The 21,227-nt window shown below is 44.8% G+C and overlaps 1 protein-coding gene across 2 annotated transcripts in view; it reads right to left on the bottom strand.

Moving 5' to 3' along the window:
• LOC126109601 (myc box-dependent-interacting protein 1) overlaps positions 1 to 21,227 on the bottom strand; it is a 473,035-nt gene that overhangs the window by 71,800 nt on the left and 380,008 nt on the right. The window lies entirely within an intron of this gene.

The following is a 21,227-nucleotide window of genomic DNA, read 5'->3' as shown; positions in this document are numbered from 1 at the left end:
GAGAATAGATTAAGGATAGGCAAAGCAAAGTTTCTAGCATTTGTAGACTTAGAGAAAGCTTTTGACAACATTGACTGGAATACTCTCTTTCAAATTCTGAAGGTGGCAGGGGTAAAATACAGGGAGCAGAAGGCTATTTACAATTTGTACAGAAACCAGATGGCAGTTATAAGAGTCGAGGGACATGAAAGGGAAGCAGTGGTTGGGAAGGGAGTGAGATAGGGTTGTAGCCTCTCCCCTATGTTATTCAATATGTATATTGAGCAAGCAATAAAGGAAACAAAAAGAAAAATTCGGAGTAGGTATTGAAATCCATGGAGAAGAAACAAAAACTTTGAGGTTCGCCGATGACATTGTGAATCTGTCAGAGACAGCAAAGGGCTTGGAAGAGCAGTTGAACGGAATGGACAGTGTCTTGAAAGGAGGGTATAAGATGAACGTCAACAAAAACAAAACGAGGATAATGGAATGTAGTCGAATTAAATCGGGTGATACTGCGGGAATTAGATTAGGAAATGAGACGCTTAAAGTAGTAAATGAGTTTTGCTATTTGGGTAGCAAAATAATTGATGGTCGAAGTAGAGAGGATATAAAATGTAGACTGGCAATGGCAAGGAAAGCGTTTCTGAAGAAGAGAAATTTGTTAACATCGAGTATAGATTTAAGTGTCGGGAAGTCGTATTTGTATGGAGTGTAGCCATGTATGGAAGTGAATCACGGACGATAAATAGTTTGGACAAGAAGAGAATAGAAGCTTTTGAAATGTGGTGCTACAGAAGATTGCTGAAGATTAGATGGGTAGATCACATAACTAATGAGGAAGTATTGAATAGGATTGGGGAGAAGAGAAGTTTGTGGCACAATTTCGACTAGAAGAAGGGATCGGTTGGTAGGGCATATTCTGAGGCGTCAAGGGATCACCAATTTAGTATTGGAGGGCAGCGTGGAAGGTAAAAATCGTAGAGGGAGACCAAAAGATGAATACACTATACAGATTCAGATGGATGTAGGTTGCAGTAGGTACTGGGAGATGAAGAAGATTGTACTGGATAGAGTAGCACGGAGAGCTGCATCAAACCAGTCTCAGGACTGAAGACCACAACAACAACATGTTTGAACACCTGAGAAAGTGTCAGAATGTTGAGGTGTTGTAGCGTATATTCTTTTTAAAGAATGTTCCGTCGTGGCAGCGCAGAGACCGGTGAACGAGGCACCGCGTGCTCTAGTGCAGCGTAAGCAGCGGACGCGGCTCCGCCCAGTGGGGGAGCAGTGGAGTGCCGGGGCGCTGCCTCGACTGCTGCTCTCGTCAGCAGAGGGCGCGCGCGGCGTCTGGTTACACGGCACGCCCGCACACCTCACCACCTCTAGCGGCACTCAGACGGCGACACTTGCCAGCGCTTCAATTGTCCTACGTGAACTTCAAGTATCCTATGCGAGCGAACACGCGCGGGCTCTAATGCAAATCGCGATGCGACGAACTGGACGCGATTTTCTTCCTTCTTTTTGCGTGTCCACACAGCCATCTCCATGGCGAAAAAGCGATCCGACAATGTCTTTTGAAAATTTCCTGTCAGTAATGACTATACGAATTTAAGGACAACACAACGCCCAGTCCCCGAGCGGAGAAAATCTCCCACCCGGTCGGGAATCGAACCGGGGCTTCATCGGCTAGCAGTCTGCCGCAGATAACGAGGCGGGCAAGACGCGATCAGTTAGCTTGATATCTTCGCGCGAACTGGACGCCGTTCGTGTTTCAACTGACGATATCTGAAATTTTGATGAGAGGTGCCCTGTAACGCAGCGTAAATTTACATCGATACTACACGGCTCTGAGCACTATGGGACTCAACATCTTAGGTCATAAGTCCCCTAGAACTTAGAACTACTGAAACCTAACTAACCTAAGGACATCACACACACCCATGCCCGAGGCAGGATTCGAACCTGCGACCGTAGCAGTCCTGCGGTTCCGGACTGCAGCGCCAGAACCGCTAGTCGATACTACACAAACCAATGTAAAGTACATGGCAGAGAGTACGTTTCGTTGTACCAGTTGTTCGTTTTTTTTCCGTTCTACTAGTGCACTTCGTGCAGAAGAGCTGCCATATCCTACAACTATACGTTCACCGACCGGAAAAAAAAACACTAATTTCAAACGAAATTATTTTCAATTATATGCACTACTCGCCATTAAAATCGCTACACCACGAAGATGACGTGCTACAGACTCCAAATTTAACCGACAGGAAGAAGATGCTGTGATATCCAAATGACTAGCTTTTCAGAGCATTCACACGAGGTTGGCGCCGGTGGGGACAACTACAACGTGCTGACATGAACAAAGTTTCCAACCGATTTCTCATACACAAACAGCAGTTGACCGGCGTTGGCTGGTGAAACGTTGTTGTCATGCCTCGTGTAAGGAGGAGAAATGCGTACCATCACGTTTCAGACTTTGATAAAGGTCGGATTTTAGCCTATCGCGACTGCGGTTTATCGTATCGCGACATTGCTGCTCGCGTCGGTCGAGATCCAATGACTGTTAGCAGAATATGGAATCGGCGGGTTCAGGAGGGTAATACGGAATGCCGTGCTGCATCACAACTGCCTCGTATCACTAGCAGTCGAGATGACGGGCATCTTATACGCATGGCTGTAACGGATCGTGCAGCCACGTCTCGATCCCTGAGTCAACAGCCTTTACCAGAAATATTGACCCTTACACAATGTGTCTAATAGTGTATTTTAAATACGACAGTATGCCATCTTACGCACTGTATAACATTAAAACAGTTGATAATGGCACTGTAAAGCCGAAATCATGATCGTGGCCGCGCGGGATTAGCCGAGCGGTGTAATGCGCTGCAGTAATGGTTCAAATGGCTCTGAGCACTATGGGACTTAACTGCTGTGGTCATCAGTCCCCTAGAACTTAGAACTACTTAAACCTAACTAACTTAAGGACATCACACAACACCCAGTCATCACGAGGCAGAGAAAATCCCTGACCCCGCCGAGAATCGTAATGGACTGTGCGGCTGATCCCGACGGAGGTTCGAGTCCTCCCTCGGACATGGGTGTGTGTGTTTGTCCTTAGGATAATTTAGGTTAAGTAGTGTGTAAGCTTAGGGACTGACGACCTTAGCAGTTAAGTCCCATGACATATCACACACATCTGAACATCATGATCGTGTAAATGTAACACTGCAAATAAAAAAGTCTAATGGCGTCACTGACTTTAAAGAATTATATCTCCTGAACTATGTGACGTAACATGGAATAATTTTGCCGTTGCATTCAGTGATGTATGCCAATACTGTCTGCAATGTGTGTTGCCAATAGAGTTGGTAGTAGAGAAGTAATATATTAAAACGTCATGCCGGATGCTGAAGTTATACTGCATGAATAGCTAAAGTATAGTAGGAGAGAACCTTTGTTCCTTTCGTCGTCTCGCGGGTGTCCCTTTTTTTATGATGGCTCTGAGCACTATGGGACTTAACATCTGAGGTCATCAGTCCCCTAGAATTTAGAATGACTTAAACCTAAGGACATCACACATATCCACGCCCGAGGCAGGATTCGAACCTGCGACCGTAGCGGTCACGCAATTCCAGACTGAAGCGCCTAGAACTGCTCGGCCAATGCGGCCGGCTTTTTTCTGAGAAACTGTCACATAAACCACAGATTTCTCATAATTAATTCTCGCTATCGTTAAATGTATAGGCTGCTTATTTAAATTCATTGCCAGTATCTAACTACTATAAGCTACGGCAACCAGCAAAATTTGATAAAAGAGCTAAAATACCTCAGATCCTATTTATTATGTTACTAATATTTTTGTCAAAGCCATCGTGACTGAAATAGTGTAATGCAAACAGGTAGTACGTTGAATGCAAAGTCCAGGATAGAGTAGCAATATGGATTGGATAGACTGCTACTCACGATATAGAGAAGGCGTTGAGTCCCAGATAGGCACAACGAAAACGACTGCTAATATATTTAAGCTTTCGGGTACAGTCATTCTTCCGAGAAGCGCCGTCTGAATGAGTCTGTTTCTTACCAGTTGCGAACAAAATATTTTCGAAGCGAAAATTTATGTTTCCATTCGATAAAGCACTCAAAGATTAGTCTAGTGTGGTATTCGCTTTATCGACGTGTTTTAATTGGGACAGCAAAACACGAAGAATAACCAGTACTAAAGCAGCGACAGCACCGCCCAATTAATACACGTCGATAAAGCGAATACCACACTAGACTAATCTGGGAGTGCTTTATCGAATGGAAACTTAAATTTTCGATTCGAAAATGATTTTGTTTGTAACTGCTAATAAACCGATTATTTCCGTCCACACTGGATGGCTCGTGAACGACGTGACGAGCAGTATCTGTTTGGGCTGACTGCACACTTCAAAAGTAAATTAAAAGTTCGTGCCGAAACACCAGAGAAAATGCCTCTAACGTGTTTTAGTAGGGAGCCGGGTTGTCTGAAATTCTTTGCGACAGACGTCGCCGGTTGATAGATGACGTCACGGGAAACAACTGCCGTTAGACACAAACAAATATTCCCTGAAGCAGCGGTAGGTGTCTTTTTATATATATTTCATTTGCTTGTATCTTTCGCCGAGTTTTGCAGTGAGGAAGGGAACAGCAACAGCTAAATTAATTACAAAGCAAAGGAAAGTACGACTAAGCTGGCATTGCACCATGTCAGCGAAACTACTTATTTAAAATCTGCTAGCAAAAACAGTAAAAGCCTGAGCTTGCACTCACCTTCTTCGATGGCTTAAGCCTCTTATACGCCATATTATTAGTCTGCAACTGCCTTAAGCTGGGTGCAAGGGTAAGACAGTATTTTAAGAAAGCTCGTGGTACACCAGCACGACTGTATTACTTACTATTATCTCTGGAGTTTATGCGCCCAGAGATACATCCAGAGAGTGATTGTTTTGTTTGCAACTAATTGTTTGTACGTGACATTTGAGTTTCGCAAAAACCATACACGACCGAAAAACTTCGGTAAACAGAAAATTATTTACCACGTTGCAACACACCGCCGGTTCGTTACGTTCCGCTGATATCCAATGTGAATCGACCTTTACTCGACAATGCTAACTACAGACTTCGTTAGGGTGGCAGCCCTGTTCATTTACACACCAGAGAAAGAGAGAGAGAGAGAGAGAGAGAGAGAGAGAGAGAGAGAGAGAGATAGACTGTGTGCAACATAGGGACATATAATTACCATAGCCCATAACCCAACAGTTAGATTAACATTACATTACCTTTTTGTTCCATAGATACGTACTAATGAGATCCTCAAGGATGTAGATGATGTCGTAATACAGGAATTCCATATTTATAGAAGAAACAGAGGACAAGAAGACTATAGATTTATGGACGCATACTGTATAAAGAATGGACAGTAGCAGACTAACGAATTAGACCTTCAACTTACTAAACAGCTACAAATCCAACCTCACATGGTTAACTGAAATTGACGAAGATACGAAAACCACTGGAATTAGAATTGACGTAGTACTGTAGACAACACTATACTTTCTAGAGCAGCAACAGAAAGGACAGGTTTTTAAGAAAGAAAGATGTCAACAAAAGGAAAGAAATGGACCGACGAAGAGAAGGAACGACACTCTCTAAGAATGCAGGAAGTCTGGGAGCAACGAAAATTTAACACAAAGAAGTAAAACCAAAGTTGATTTATAGTACTCTTCAAAAGCGTTATTCGAATAAACAAATAAATAAATAAAAAGAAACAGAGATACTAATATATCTTCCACAGATTCTAATGAAACCATGTTCATGGATGTGGACTAAATTTTAAAAAAATGGTAAGGTAATAACAAACTTGTCACAAAACATGTGAATGCATAATACACAGAAGTGCCTATGATGACCATTAGGTTATTGTGAACACGTACGATCGCACAGAATAATAGTTTACGACACTTACATTGATCACATTAAAGTCAGTTTTTCGTAATACATTACATCTATACCTACATACATAACCTGCAAGCCACCATACAGTGCACTGCGGAGAGTACTTCGCCCACTACTAGTCATTTCATATCCTGTTCGACTCGCAAAATAGTGTTCGGGAATAATAACTGTATCACTTCGGGCAGTATATGAAAGTAAAACAGTTTCCACAAAGCCAACTACCTTAGTGAAAGGCAAAGATAGTTATTAAAAAAATGGTTCAAATGGCTCTGAGCACTATGGGAATTAACGTAAGAGGTCATCAGTCCCCTAGAACTTAGAACTACTTAAACCTAACTAACCTAAGAATATCACATACATGCATGCCCGAGGCAGGATTCGAACCTGCGACCGTAGCGGTCGCGCGGTTCCATACTGAAGCGCCTAGAACCGCTCTTAGTGTCTACACATTCGGAACTGGGTCCATCGTTTCAAATCAAGCTATACGGCGCGGACGTGCCAGGAAGCCCGTCTCCTCGTTGTGGGCTGGCCCTTATCAAAATTAATGACAGTCAACTGGGAGAGGAAATCCTGGAAGGAGGGGGTGGGGGGCATCCAGAGCTCACTGACCCTTCCCTCCTCCTCCCTCTCAGCCTTCAGCCGCAGCACGGCCTTCCCTCCACCAACTGGCTAGTGCCGTCTGCTTGATAATATTGCAGCATGACAGGGGCATGGTGCAGTGTTTATTTGCTTGAAACAGTGATGAGCGAAATAGTGAGCGATACGCTACCTGAACGGAGGCGAATAGATCGTGTGTCTGTATGTGTAGGAGAATCGGATTCGTTTTTTCAAATAAACGTATGGCGGTTTTTTGGTTCCAAAATACTAATTCTAAAGTTGTTTCTTTATCATTTATGCATTATCAAAAATTGTTGAAATGGCTCTGAGCACTATGCGGCTTAACTTCTGAGGTCATCAGTCGCCTAGAACTTAGAACTAATTAAACATAACTAACCTAAGGACATCACACACATCCATGCCCGAGGCAGGATTCGAACCTGCGACCGTAGTGGTCACGCGGTTCCAGACTGAAGCGCCTTTAACCGCAAGGCCACACCGGCCGGCCTATGCATTATCCATAAGTTAGTACATTGTTAGGTAATGTTTCATTGGTAAGGATATTTAGACAAAACAAAGCTTAATAACGATACGATACAATACAATACCTTTTTTTTACCGTCAGCATAAGTTTCATGAACTTCTTATGTGATAATACGCGTGATATAATTTGGAAAGAGAGATACGTAAGAATACAGGGTAAAAAAAAACTAAGAAAGTCACATGTTCCTGATACAGACTAGAGGGCTTCCTATAATTCTCTGTCCGGAAACCGATGCGTGAAGACATATGGGCCGTTGAAGATCCACATTTAACAGTCTGTATTTTACTTCCACGTGAAGCAGAATTCAGAAGAGATGGCCAAATAAACTACACCGCAGTATGCACGTATGGGCAGATCCTCGAGCAATCATGGAAGTGAAGCATCAGGAGCGCTTTATTCAAATGTTCAAATGTGCGTTAAATCTTACGGGACTTAACTGCTAAGGTTATCAGTCCCTAAGCTTACACACTACTTAACCTAAATTATCGTAAGGACAAACACACACACCCATGCCCGAGGGAGGACTCGAACCTCCGCCGGGACCAGCCGCACATTCCATGACTGCAGCGCCTGAGACCGCTCGGCTAATCCCGCGCGGCAACGCTTTATTGTCAGTGTATGGGCAGAAATAGTCGATGACAGATTTACAGGGCCACAACTCTACTAGGCAAATTAACAGGTGCTGCCTATCGCTCATCTCTGCGAGTTGAATTGCCAGCACTAAGTGGAGAACGTTGCCCTAGCAGAAAGGCTCGAGGCGTTGGGTTGTTTTGGGGAGGAGACCAGACAGCGAGGTCATGGGTCTCGTCGGATTAGGGAAGGACGGGGAAGGAAGTCGGCAGTGCCCTCTCAAACGAACCATCCCGGCATTTGCCTGGAGCGATTTAGGGAAATCACGGGAAACCTAAATCGGGATGGCCGGACGCGGGATTGAACCGTCGTCCTCCCCAATGCGAGTCCAGTGTGCTAGCCACTGCGCCACCTCGTTCGGTGGAAAGACTGGTTTATGGACGAAGGAGCATCCCTCCACCATTTCCTTACGGCAGTACCTCACCACAACGTTTCATGGACGATAAACTGGCCGAGGAGATCCGCTGTCATACCCTCCCATTTGTGATAAACCTTTTGCATTTCCTTTATGTTTTCGTCTTCTTTAAAGGCAAAGAGAGAAGATGAAGCGGTAGCCCATCATAGAGCCTATGCCTACCGTCATGTATTTTTTGACTTTCAGTTGTCAAAAAACTGAAGATTTTTTCTGGTACCAGTAGGAGGAGGGAAGGATTCGCGCTCAGCTAGTGAACGAGTGAGAAGCACGCCATTTTTAGCGAGTAATTGTAGACCGCCATTTTGGGGTCGCTATGAATAAGTGAGGAGTATGTATTTCATATGTGCACCGTTTAGAAAAATACAGTATTGTTTTATTAACAGAAAAGTCGTGTGAGTTGTTATTTCAAATAGTACAATAATTACAAGAACTGAAGCCCACCTGTGTACTTTGGAAAATTACGAAGATCCGATAAGCTTAATGGGAACACGGTCAAGACTTCAAAGGTGAACACGGCGACCAAACGTAGCATTATAAAGAATGGTAAGCACAAATCTACAGCGCAGAAAGAAACTACTTCGCCCTGCAAAATAATGTTAACTAATACGAACTTATTTCCAGGCATAGCTCAGCTTATTGTGCTTGTCATTCATGCCGAAAAATTAATCTAATTAATTCAATACATTTTAAAAAGCCACGCATTTTATTATCATCTATTCCATTATTTTATTATATTATACCGTCCACCAGAATCCCATGGATTTCTGGCTACAGAGACGTTTACAGACTTTGGTGTATGCCCAACCCATCGACAATTTGCAGACTTTACAACGGTGTGTGATCAGTGAGTGTTAAGTGGTCCGAACGGAACTGGGAGTATTTCAGAAAGTGCACGGTTCACTGCGGAAAACGGATGTGCCAGGACGCGAGGTAACAATGTGCAACAATGCCTGTAATGTCCACTTCTACGTAAAATACGGATGGGAATGAGACTGGCCTCTTTCTCAACAGGTATTGCTTCCCAGACACATCACTGTAGGGTCTTTTCTTCTAGTTTTGACCTATACTAATTCTGTAGGAATGTACGATACTTTTTTAAACATCTTGCACAGGGTAGACTGTAGACTGTAGAATCGCCAATTAAGCGCAAAATGCTGCCCGCCACGAGAAGATACAACAACGAATAGATAAATCTGCAACAATTAGATAATAGAGAGATAATAAATAATCTAATCGAAAGGTCTATATTTACAGTATTGACATTGTCTTTTTCATTACATTAGGTGCTAAAAATAACCTAGTCCTTCAATGCACTTTCGCGCGCGCCCTACATGTTAAACTTTGCGCTACTTTGCCGCACTAGTTTTCACAGTTTAATTACGACTAGTATGTTTCAAGTATTCTAACGTTATTTGGTTACTTGTATACACTTTTCGCTTCAGACTGTTCCACAGACAACAGTCAAAAGTGGATAGATCCGGTGAACGCGACGGAGACAATCCTTTCTTCTATGAATCTTCACGAATTCGTGAGACCGACTCGCGTGGTATGACGGGTCGCCCCATCCTGTTGAAAGACAGCGTACGTACGTTCAAGAGGGGTCAACGCTGCGTAAAATTCCTCAAAGACTCGCATGTGCACAGCAGTGTGTACTGTTGTTTCAATAAACACTGGACCCGCAATCCGACTTTCACTGTGAAGATCTTCATCATTAATCGTATAGCGATTGTTTGTTAAGCATTATCTGGTATTGTGGGAGTTCACACGCACTGTCAGATGGAACCAGGGATTATCATTCATTGCAGAGCCGTTTTACATAGACACGTACAATAACCCACACTTTTTGTGTTATCTTCCTTCTTCAGTTCATGGACACATGACATTTTGTAGGGCTTTATAACTATTTCGTGTAAAAGACGCTGAGCAGTACGTTCAGTTGTTGCGACAATTTTCGGATCGACTTGTTTGCACTCTGGATTATTCGTACTTGAATATCCATGATTACAGCAGGAATACGAACGGACAGGGCTGGATTCTTTTTTGCATATATAACTGACCTTGTACGAGGGTGAGTCAAATGAAAACCTTAAATAATTTTTTAAATATTATTTATTGTGCAGAAGTGGTACAAAGCTGTATCACTTTTCAACATAAACTCCCCCACGCTCAACGCAAGTCCTCTAGCGCTTACAAAGCGCATAAATTCCTTTAGAAAAAAATTCTTTTGGTAGTCCGCGCAACCACTCATGCACCGCGTGGCGTACCTCTTCATCAGAACGGAACTTCTTTCCTCCAATTGCGTCTTTGAGTGGTCCAAACATATGGAAATCACTTGGGATCAAGGTCTGGTGAGTATGGTGGATGAGGAAGACACTCAAAATGCACGTCTGTGAGTGTTGCAACTGTCGTACGGGCAGTGTGGGGCCTTGCATTGTCATGTCACAAAAGGACACCTGCTGACAGCAATCCACGTCGCTTTGATTTGATTGCAGGCCGCAGATGATTCTTTAGGAGATCTGTGTATGATGTACTGGTGATAGTGGTCCCTCTAGGCATGTAATGCTCCAAAATTACGCCTTTTTCGTCCCAAAAAGAGAGTCAGCATAACCCTCGCTGCTGATGGTTCTGTTCGAAACTTCTTTGGTTTTATTGATGAGGAATGGCGCCATTCCTTGCTCGCTCTCTTCGTTTCCGGTTGGTGAAAGTGAACCCATGTTTCGTACCAAGTAACGATTTTTGCAAGGAAGCCATCACCTTCTCGTTCAAAGCGCCGAAGAAGTTCTTCACAAGCATCGCCACGTCGTTCTCTCATTTCAGGAGTCAGCTGCCGTGGCACCCATCTTGCAGACACTTCTTGAAACTGGAGCACATCATGCACAATGTGGCGTGCTGACCCATGACTAATCTGTAAACATGCTGCAATGTCATTCGGTGTCACTCGGCGGTTTTCCTTCACCATGGCTTCAACTGCTGCAATGTTCTGAGGAGTCACAACTCGTTGTGCCTGACCTGGACGAGAAGCGTCTTCCACGGAAGTCACACCATTTGCGAAATTCCTACTCCATTCGTAGAGCTGCTGGTGTGACAAACACGCATCACCATACTGAACCTTCATTCGTCGATGAATTGCAATAGGTTTCACACCTTCAGTACGCAAAAACCGAATAACACAACGCTGTTCTTCCTCGGTGCAAGTCGCAAGTGGGACGGACATCTTCATACTGATACTGCGACGGTATGTGTGCATCTGCACTATGCTGCCACCTACAGCCCATTCTGCACGCTATTTGTAGCACGCTTGTCAACTTACAGGATAAAGGCACGAAATTTCGATTTGTTATTACCAATTTAAGGTTTTCATTTGACTCACCCTCGTACAACACACTTTGTCACTAGATCCTGTGAAGTTCTCTTCGCTGGTGTGGAAAAGCCAGGAAACTTCTTAGCGAAAATGTCGCGCGTTTCTTCAATTGAACCGGTAGACACGTACGCCTCCTTATTGCTATTCTTTCTTGAAGACGGTACATCTCATTGAGATATTTACTTCACACGTTTTAACCGAGTCACAACGGCTTTCCTACTGGCAGTACAAAACGTAGTCGCAACAGCTTCGAAACAATAAATGACAACTGGCGGATGACAACGCACAGTCTAAGTACTGGGGCCGGTTTTTCGTGCGCCACCCAGCATAAACGCTTCTACTAATATGAAGATAGTAACTGTTCCGAAAGAAGAGATACCAATGATGCCCATGCAGCTTCTCTAGAAAGAAATGATAATTAATCGAAAACTTCAGCTGCCAACAGGTGTTTTTGATATACCTCAAAGGCGACAGGTGAAAATGTGTGCCCCGACCGGGACTCGAACCCGGGATCTCCTGCTTACATGGCCTACGCTCTATCCACCTGAGCCACCGAGGGCACAGAGGATAGCACGACTGCAGGGACTTATCTCTTGCACGCTTCCCGTGAGACCCACATTCCGAATTGTCCACAACGGATATTCGTAATGTTTCTAAAGGATATTTGCCCATTCACTCATTACTCGCGCCAACTAGGGTGACGATTCGCGTAAGAGTTGGGGCAAAGGCCGGGTAGCCTTTAACTGTTGGCAGCTGAGGGTTTCCATTAATTATCATTGCTTCTACTAATGTATTTTCTGGGGAGTGGGAGGGGTGCGTCCATGATCCCCATGAACACTGGCCCCCTACACTCCCCCTCCCCTCTGTCCCCCCCCCCCCCCCTAATTCTTTGACGAACGGCCGCTACACTCGGCTGTACTGGATTGCGTCAGAGCCACTGCCAGTGTACGCTGCAGCCTCCAGTCACCCCAGCCCAGCTCACAAGCGGCGCTGATTGGCGGTCTGGAGTCTCGCCAAGCGATGCGGGCCACGCACAAGACAGAACCAGACCACACAGCTGCCCGTCACCAGCTAATGGTGCGTGCACACCTCTCTCTTCTCTTTCTGTCCCGTCTCGGCGGTGAATAACAGCAGCCAGTGCAGTCGGCGTTTCTCTCAGTGGGCTGCAATTTGGAGGCAGGGAAGGGAGGGGGGGGGGGGTGTAGAGGGCACGACATCCACATCTACATCCATACTCCGCAAGCCACCTGACAGTGTGTGGCGGAGGGTACCTTGAGTACCTCTATCGGTTCTCCCTTCTATTCCAGTCTCGTAGTGTTCGTGGAAAGAAAGATTGTCAGTATGCCTCTGTGTGGGCTCTAATCTCTCTGATCTTATCCTCACGGTCTCTTCGCGAGGTATACGTAGGAGAGAGCAATATACTGCTTGACTTATCGGTGAAGGTATGTTCTCAAAACTTCAACAAAAGCCCGTACCGAGCTAATGAGCGTCTCTCTTGCAATCTTCCACTGGGGTTTATCTATCATCTCCGTAACGCTTTCGCGATTACTAAATGATCCTGTAACGAAGCGCGCTGCTCTCCGTTGGATCTTCCCTATCTCTTCTATCAACCCTATCTGGTACGGATCCCACACCGGTGAGCAGTATCGCGTCTGGGTGTTTAAACAAACATAAAAATTTCGATGTGGAGCATGCAAAAAAGGCATTTTCTTTGAAACAACTGCAATTTATATATAGCTGCTACGAAAATGGCCACTACAAGAAACGTGAAATAGTACAAATTATGCCAAGTTCCATATACTACGTGTCGATCAGAGTCCAGACGCAGGAGAATGATGAGCAGTGGATATCTCGTTGGTTGCTGGCTGCAAAGGAACTGCTCTGCTAAGCTCGCACGCTGACCTAAATAGCTGCCTCGTGGAAGGGCACATGCAGACCTATTTTCGGCCCATGACCCTCAGATGCAGGAAAAGGTGCGGTGCGTCAACGACCTCTACCGCCGCCTGGTGACCGGGATGGAACGCTGTTGTCGCCACCTCCCGGCCTGATTTGCGGAGTTCGTAGGGGCGAACGTAGCGGCTACCCAAACGACGTACAAGTTGTGCGGGCTGCAGTCGGCGCCTGTTGCCTAGGAGTCACGGCAATTAGGGTATTAAATGTGGTGTTCTCCATAGAGCAGTCTTTCCCAGCCTGGGGTAACTATCCCCAGAGGGGAAAAAAACTACGGGATTCGCTTCTGTTCCAGTCACGAAACTCAATTATTTTCAAAAGATCATTACTATTATCACAATTTTCTAAGACTCTGATACCGATTATATACACTATTGGCCATTAAAATTGCTACACCACGAAGTCGACGTGCCACAGACGCGAAATTTAACCGACGGGAAGATGATGCTGTGATATGCAAATGATTAACTTTTCAGAGCATTCACACAGGGTTGGCGCCGGTCGCGACACCTACAACGTGCTGACATGAGGGAAGTTCCCAACCCATATAAACAGCAGTTGACCGGCGTTGCCTGGTGAAACGTTGTTGTGATGCCTCGTGTAAGGAGGAGAAATGCGTACCATCACGTTTCCCACTTTGATAAAGGTCGGATTGTAGCCTATCGCGATTGCGGTTTATCGTATCGCGACATTTCTGCTCGCGTTGGTCGAGATCCAATGACTGTTAGCAGAATATGGAATGGGTGGTATCAGGAGGGTAATACGGAACGCCGTGCTGGATCCAACGGCCTCGTATCACTAGCAGTCGAGATGACAGGCATCTTATCCGCATGGTTGTAACGGATCGTGCAGCCACGTCTCGATCCCTGAGTCAACAGATGGGGACGTTTGCAAGACAACAACCATCTGCACGAAAAGTTCGACGACGTTTGCAGCAGCATGGACTATCAGCTCGGAGACCATAGTTACGGTTACCGTTGACGCTGCATCACAGACAGGAGCGTCTGCGATGGTGTACTCGACGACGAACCTGGGTGCACGAATGGCAAAACGTCATTTTTTACGATCAATCCAGGTTCTGTTTACAGTGTCATGATGGTCGCATCCGTGTTTGGCGACATCGCGGTGAACGCACATTAGAAGCGTGTATTCGTCATCGCCATACTGGCCGATCACCCGGCGTGATGGTATGGGGTGCCATTGGTTACGCGACGCGGTCACCTCTTGTTCGCACTGACGGCACTTTGAACAGTGGACGATATATTTCAGGTGTGTTACGAACCTTTACCTTTCATTCGATCCCTGCGAAAACCTGCATTTCAGCAGGATAATGCACGACCGCATATTGCAGGTCCCGTACGGGCCTTTTTGGATACAGAAAATGTTCGACTGCTGCCCTGGCCAGCACTTTCTCCAAATCTCTCACCAACTGAAAACGTCTGGTCAATGGTGGCCGAGCAACTGGCTCGTCACAATACGCCAGTCACTACTCTTGATGAACTGTGGTATCGTGTTGAAGCTGCATGGGCAGCTGTACCTGTACACGCCATCCAAGCTCTGTTAGGCTCAATGCCCAGGCGTATCAAGGCCGTTATTACGGTCTGAGGTGGTTGTTCTGGGTACTGATTTCTCAGGATCTATGCACACAAATTGCGTGATAATGTAATCACATGTTAGTTATAGTATAATATATTTGTACAATGAATACCCGTTTATCATCTGCATTTCTGCTTGGTGTAGCAATTTTAATGGTCAGTAGTGTAAGTTATCAATTATTACTTTTCTTAATAAGTAGCATTAATGCGGTGGAGGATACAGATTCCTCACATAGAACACCCACTACACACACATGTCGTGCTTTGTACTGCACACTGTTGATGATAAAAGTGAGAGATACATAACAAATGCTGAATATCACAAGATAATTTCTTCTCCAAGTTATATGTAGTACCTGCAGTAGGCCAGACATTGCTTCATTACTCGCCTCGAACCAGATAAATGAACCAATTGACAGCACGACACAGCAATTACTTAGTTCCGTGCACACAGTATTATTATTATTATTATTATTATTATTATTATTAGTGGCTGTGGTCAGAGTCAAAGAAGTAACAGCATGAAGTAATCCAATTTCCGCCAATTCTAAAACAAGGAGTGTAGCAAAGATGTGATTTACAAACAGTAATTATAGTACACATATCTGAACTTGTTTGGTTTTAAATGGTGTTGCAGTGTGCAGGTCAATCAAGTGCTGCAGTGGAGAGGAGTAATGCAGGAAAAGCGTGTTTTGTAATAAGTGTGTGGATATATATAGCTTCTTAGGAGTAGTTATCAGTAGCACTTAACCACCTCCCCCCCCCCCCCCAACAAACACATATATATCGTTAATTCTTCATCACTTAAAAAATAACTTTCAGTATACAGTTTAGTTAGGTGCTCAAGCTGGTGGCAATGTGAGGTTGGCGGGAGGACAACAAATGGCAAGGGGGGGCGGAGGGCTAATAGCTAATGTCTGATTGCAATCAGAAGTAATGGTCTAAGAAATGTTGGGAACCACTACTGTAGAGCAAATAATGGCAAAAAAAGTAAAATTACTTTAAATTATTGGTGTCAGAAACACAAATAACAGAATCCTGACTTAATGATCAAATACAGCGTGTAACAAAAGGATATGGTCAAACATTCAGGAAGTACTGATCGAAACAGAGGAAATAAATTGAAATTTGGGCTGCGGCCGGAACTCGAACACGTGTCTTCTTGCTTTCTAGGCAGAAATGCTAACTATTACACCACCGCAGTACGATGGTCAACATTGCCGCACGAACTACCTAAGCTGAGTGCCCTCCCCAACACAAACTTTGTATGTCACTACTGCCAGGGCTCTCCGACATTGGCAAGCACCCCAGCACTGGACGTAATGGGACGTCCTTGTACCATTCTATGTATATGTTTGAAACAATAGTATTAATTGGAAAAGATAAAAAATATAATGTCGTAATGCAGAAATTCATGATCACAATACTAGACAAGTACAAAATTACCATATGATACACAGAAGACTGAAAAAAAAAACCGCAAACAGTCCCTATATTAATGAAGCAAAATACTTCAGTGCACTGCCAAATGCAAGGTAATAACTGGAGAGACATTCAAAAAACATCTAAAATCGTGGCTGATTGAGCAGTGCTTCTATAGCCTACTGTGGAAACTAAAATCTGAAGTATTATGTCAAATAATTTGGACTACATTCTTAAGTTCCTATTATAAAGTAAAATTAGATTATATACTGTTGTACTTACTACCAATTGCTATGCATTTAATTACATTCTTTTCTTTCTTTCTTTCTTTTGCTTGTGCCTTTTTCCCGCAGTGAAGCAGGGTCGGCATGGTTAAACGCATTTGGCAATGTTAGTTTAAGGAGTGGCCGGATGCCCTTCCTGTTGCCACCCCTTACCCCCCCGGGACAGAATTAGTGTACCCCAACTGTTTGTGTCTAGTGTAATCCACGGAATAGTGCGAATGTGTTCAGATGTCTGCGAGCCGTCTAACTGAGGCGGGACGTGGGGACCAGCCCGGTATTCACCTAGTGGGATGTGGAAAACCGCCTAAAAACCACATCCACGTTGGCCGGCACACCGGCCTCCGTCATTAAGACGCCGGGCGGATTCGATCCAGGGCCGGCGCGCCTACCCGAGTCCAGGAAGCAGCGCATTAGTGCTCTTGGCTAATCCAGTGGGTAGCTACGCATGTAATTACATGTTTCACGCAAATAAATTACAAATGACAAAGGAATGTTTCTGCAGTTTTTTCTTTGTTTTTTTAGTTCTTCAGATAGTACCTCATTGTAGGTAACCGAAAATCTGCAAGAATTCAGAAGTTCCTATTCCAGGGTGTATACGTGGACAAGGAAAAAAAATTCCCGGATTTTTCCCAGATTTCCCGGTTAAAAATACACTTTCTCCCGGGTGAAAATACACTTTTTCCGTGCTAAGTGAAAGTATACTCTTCCTCGGCACAGTAAAACTCATCAATCCTTTGAATGTTTATGGTTTCATATACCGGAGTAGAAATTCCCGGCACTTTAGAAAACGAAACTCGGGGGGAAAAACTCGTTTTGAAAGACCTTTAATGTGCAGCAACATGTACGCTGCATATTTTCGTATTACGAAGGTATAAATTTGAATTCCACCAAACAGCGCATGTTACTTTCCGAAACTTTGAAATCGAGGTTGCGGTGCGTTTTTGTAAGACAGTCACAGCTCATGTCACGTGATCTCGCCAGCTGATGGCAGCATAGGAGACGCGATGTAGTAAGCCAATGGCAAGATCACTCTTTAGTGGCGCGAACACACAAATAAGAAAAGTTAATGGTTTAAATTAATATACATAGCATTCACATATAATATTGGTCTCGAAGATTAATAAGCTGGAAGAGAAGCTAAGCTTCCACGTATAATGTTGATCTTTTTTGCGCGTGTTACACTTCAAGAACATCAAACAAATGTGCCAGTCAAAGTTTTAATAACGACATAAATGTCTGATTTTCTGGGCTCGAAATTTTTCTAAATGGTCGTCCTCAAAAAGTTGATTTTTAAATGAGAGTCAAACGCTTTGTGATTCATCGTACAATCTCGCACATAGTTCATCTTGCGTAAAAGGAAATCTGCTTTGAATGTAACGCTTTTCAAACCACCATTCGCAATATTTTCCCGCGACCTGTTAGAAATAGGTTCGCTTCAGCAGTTGCAAGAGAGTGCCAGATAACAGGCGTCACCGCGCTTGCGCAGCTACGATGACGCAGGAAGCCCATATGTTCGTACGTGTAAAACATTAAAAGATCTTACATATGTCCTAAAAGAAACAACACATCAGACGATACTTCAAGTGCGTCGGAATTTCGTGAACCATACTAAAACGCATAATTCGGCTTAAAATGCACATTCGTACGTAAATTTTGTTAGAGCACCAGTCTGTACTATCTAATGTTTGATTTTTTAATATGGCATAATACCATACGTGCACTTGAAATGCAGCGAACAGTTGAAACTAGCCAATAGTGTGAAATTAAACACTTCGTTTCAAATAAATTGACTGCCTCAGCAGAAAAGATTAATTTTAAGCCAAATCTCTTTAGAAAACCGGCAAATATAACTTCATTGTTCTGCAAGGCAACTAATTCTCGACTGTCAAAGAGGTGGAAATAAAATCTGGAACTAATAACATATTTTAGCCTTCCGTAATTATGCGAAAGTATTTTAATTCATTTGATAGCTCCCTGCCACAAAAATCCGTTTGTTTATCATTTAACGTGAGAGCAATAAACGAAGTGGAAACAACAAAATCACCTCAACTCAGACTGCTCTGTGCATCAGCCCCGATTTACTATATTTCCGAACCGGGGCAATATTAAGTAGTGGCGCCCAGCCACACCTCTGTGACTAGAAGCGGGAGAAGGTATCACTCATACGCGACTCAACTGCGCATGCTCAAGAGTCCTCCCGCAACAGCTCCATCTAATCTAAACAGTTGTTTCGTCACGCTCATCGGAGGCAATTTGTTGTTATAAAGCATTGCACAGTCTTCATAAAGCCTTTGGCACACTTTGCTGTTGGTAGACGCTTGTATGAGCACTGTTTTGTTGTTGTAGACGGCGCATTTCCTTTGCAACTTAAGTTTTATTTTTGTTTTTTTTTTCTCTCGTTCAGTATTATTCTGCAGTAGCGGGACACAGTAATATCCTTTGTTAGAGTATTGGTTCTTACCAGTCAAAATCACAAAAATTTAACTGAAAACTAAAACAATGAAAAATCCCCATATTCTAGACAATTCCCGGTTTTTTCCCGGTTTTCTCCCGGATAAAAAAATTCCCGAGTTTTTGCCGGATCTCCCGGTTGTCCCGCGTCGTATACATCCTGTATTCATATTTTCTACGAGGTTATTAACACTTAATATGAATAGCCGCGGTCCCAATATACCGCCGTGGCGATCACGCCTGGAGTTGTCTACCTGTCTTTCTGTGTCTATGTCTCTTCATCCAAAATAACTCGCCGCGTCTTCCTAAACCCACTCCAGTTTTTTTTTTTTTTTTTTTTTGTGGTTTTAGGGCGCACAACTTCAATGGTCATAAGCGCCCTGACGACGTTAAGAATGCACCGCGAGGCACAAGTTTAAAACAACAACTAAAAGGGAAAACACGATAAAAGACAGACTGACAGGCATAGGATTAAAAACAGCAGCATCAAATGTCCTTAGTGAGGTTTGTCAAATGGATAAAACGAAGAACACGAGCAGCTGCTCGTGGGTCATCCGCTAAAACGGCATCTAAAGAACATGGCAGGTTAAGATCGAGACGCAGTGCGTTAAAATCCGGACACGACATTAAAATGTGGCGGACCGTCAGCAATTGCCCACAGCGGCAAAACGGCGCCGGCGCAGCCGTCAGCAGATGGCGATGGCTGAACCGGCAGTGTCCAATTCTTAACCGGGCCAAAACTACCTCCTCCCGCCGAGAAGGGCGTGAGGAGGACGTCCAAGCCACGGGAAGAGGTTTCAAGGCCCGAAGCTTGTTGGCTGTAAGGGCAGCCCAATCGGCATGCCACAGCGATAAAATGCGCCGACAAATAACCCTACTAAAATCTGACGAAGGGACACAACAAGAAGCTGTCCGAAGCTGGAGGACCGCAGCCTTGGCCGCGGCATGCCCACCCACTCCTGTGGCTTCTATCAAAAGAGCGCGTGCAAGCGTTACGGGTCGCAGACCGGACTGGGGTAGGCACAGCGTGGGAGTGAAGGCGAGGTCGCCGTGTCGCCCCGGCAGCCAGGTGGGAGTCACTGTAAACACACTCGTATACTCTCTCTGCAGTCCTCCCACCAGACCTACTGCGAGCGCGCGCCGACAGCTCGACGGCGACCGTATTTCTCCCGGTACTACAGAGCCATTCGTCACACAGCGTGGCAGCCACTTGTACTGGGCAGCAAAGTGCCACGCCGCACACTAGAAACGCGGAGCCCGCTACATTTCCTTGACGTGATTTAAAACGGAAGTCCGGACGGGTGTCTGCGTCACGGTGTGTACAGGAAACCGTCCGCCCCGATAGCTGAGTCGTCAGCGCGACGGAATGCCGCGCACTGGTTCGATTCCCGGCTGGGTCGAGAATTTTTCTCCGCTTAGGGGCTGGGTCTTGTGTTGTCCTCGTCCTTGTCATCGCATTGAGTTGTTATCATCATCGTCTCCTCCAAGGGGTGGCGACAGGAAGGGCTTAGGCCACCCTTTTAATCAACCTTGTCAAATCAGACGATAACCGGGCCGACCCTGCGGAGTGCGCGACACAGGCACAAGGAAAGAGCGAGTGAGTGAGTGAGTGTGTGATGATGATGATGTTTGGTTTGTGGGGCGCTCAACTGCGTGGTTATCAGCGCCCGTACAATTACCCAATCTTTGCTCAGCCCAATTTCGCCACTTTCCTGGATGATGATGAAATGATGAGGACAACACAAACACCCAGTCATCTCGAGGCAGGTGAAAATCCCTGACCCCGCCGGGAATCGAACCCGGGACCCCGTGCTCGGGAAGCGAGAACGCTACCGCGAGACCACGAGCGGCGGACTGTGTGTGTGTGTGTGTGTGTGTGTGTGTGTGTGTGTGTGTGTGTGTCTGTGTGTGTGTAGAAGACACAAAAGCAAGTGTGACATTCAGTGGAGCACTGTCAGAAGAATTTGAGATCAAGGCTGGTGTTAAACAGGGAGATGGATTGTCACCATTGTTTTTCATTATT

This window comes from Schistocerca cancellata, chromosome 12, assembly GCF_023864275.1.
Source record: "Schistocerca cancellata isolate TAMUIC-IGC-003103 chromosome 12, iqSchCanc2.1, whole genome shotgun sequence".
Classification (NCBI taxonomy): Eukaryota; Metazoa; Arthropoda; class Insecta; order Orthoptera; family Acrididae; genus Schistocerca; species Schistocerca cancellata.
The sequence above is the reverse complement of the archived record's forward strand: the minus strand, read 5'-3'. Positions and strand labels throughout refer to the sequence as shown.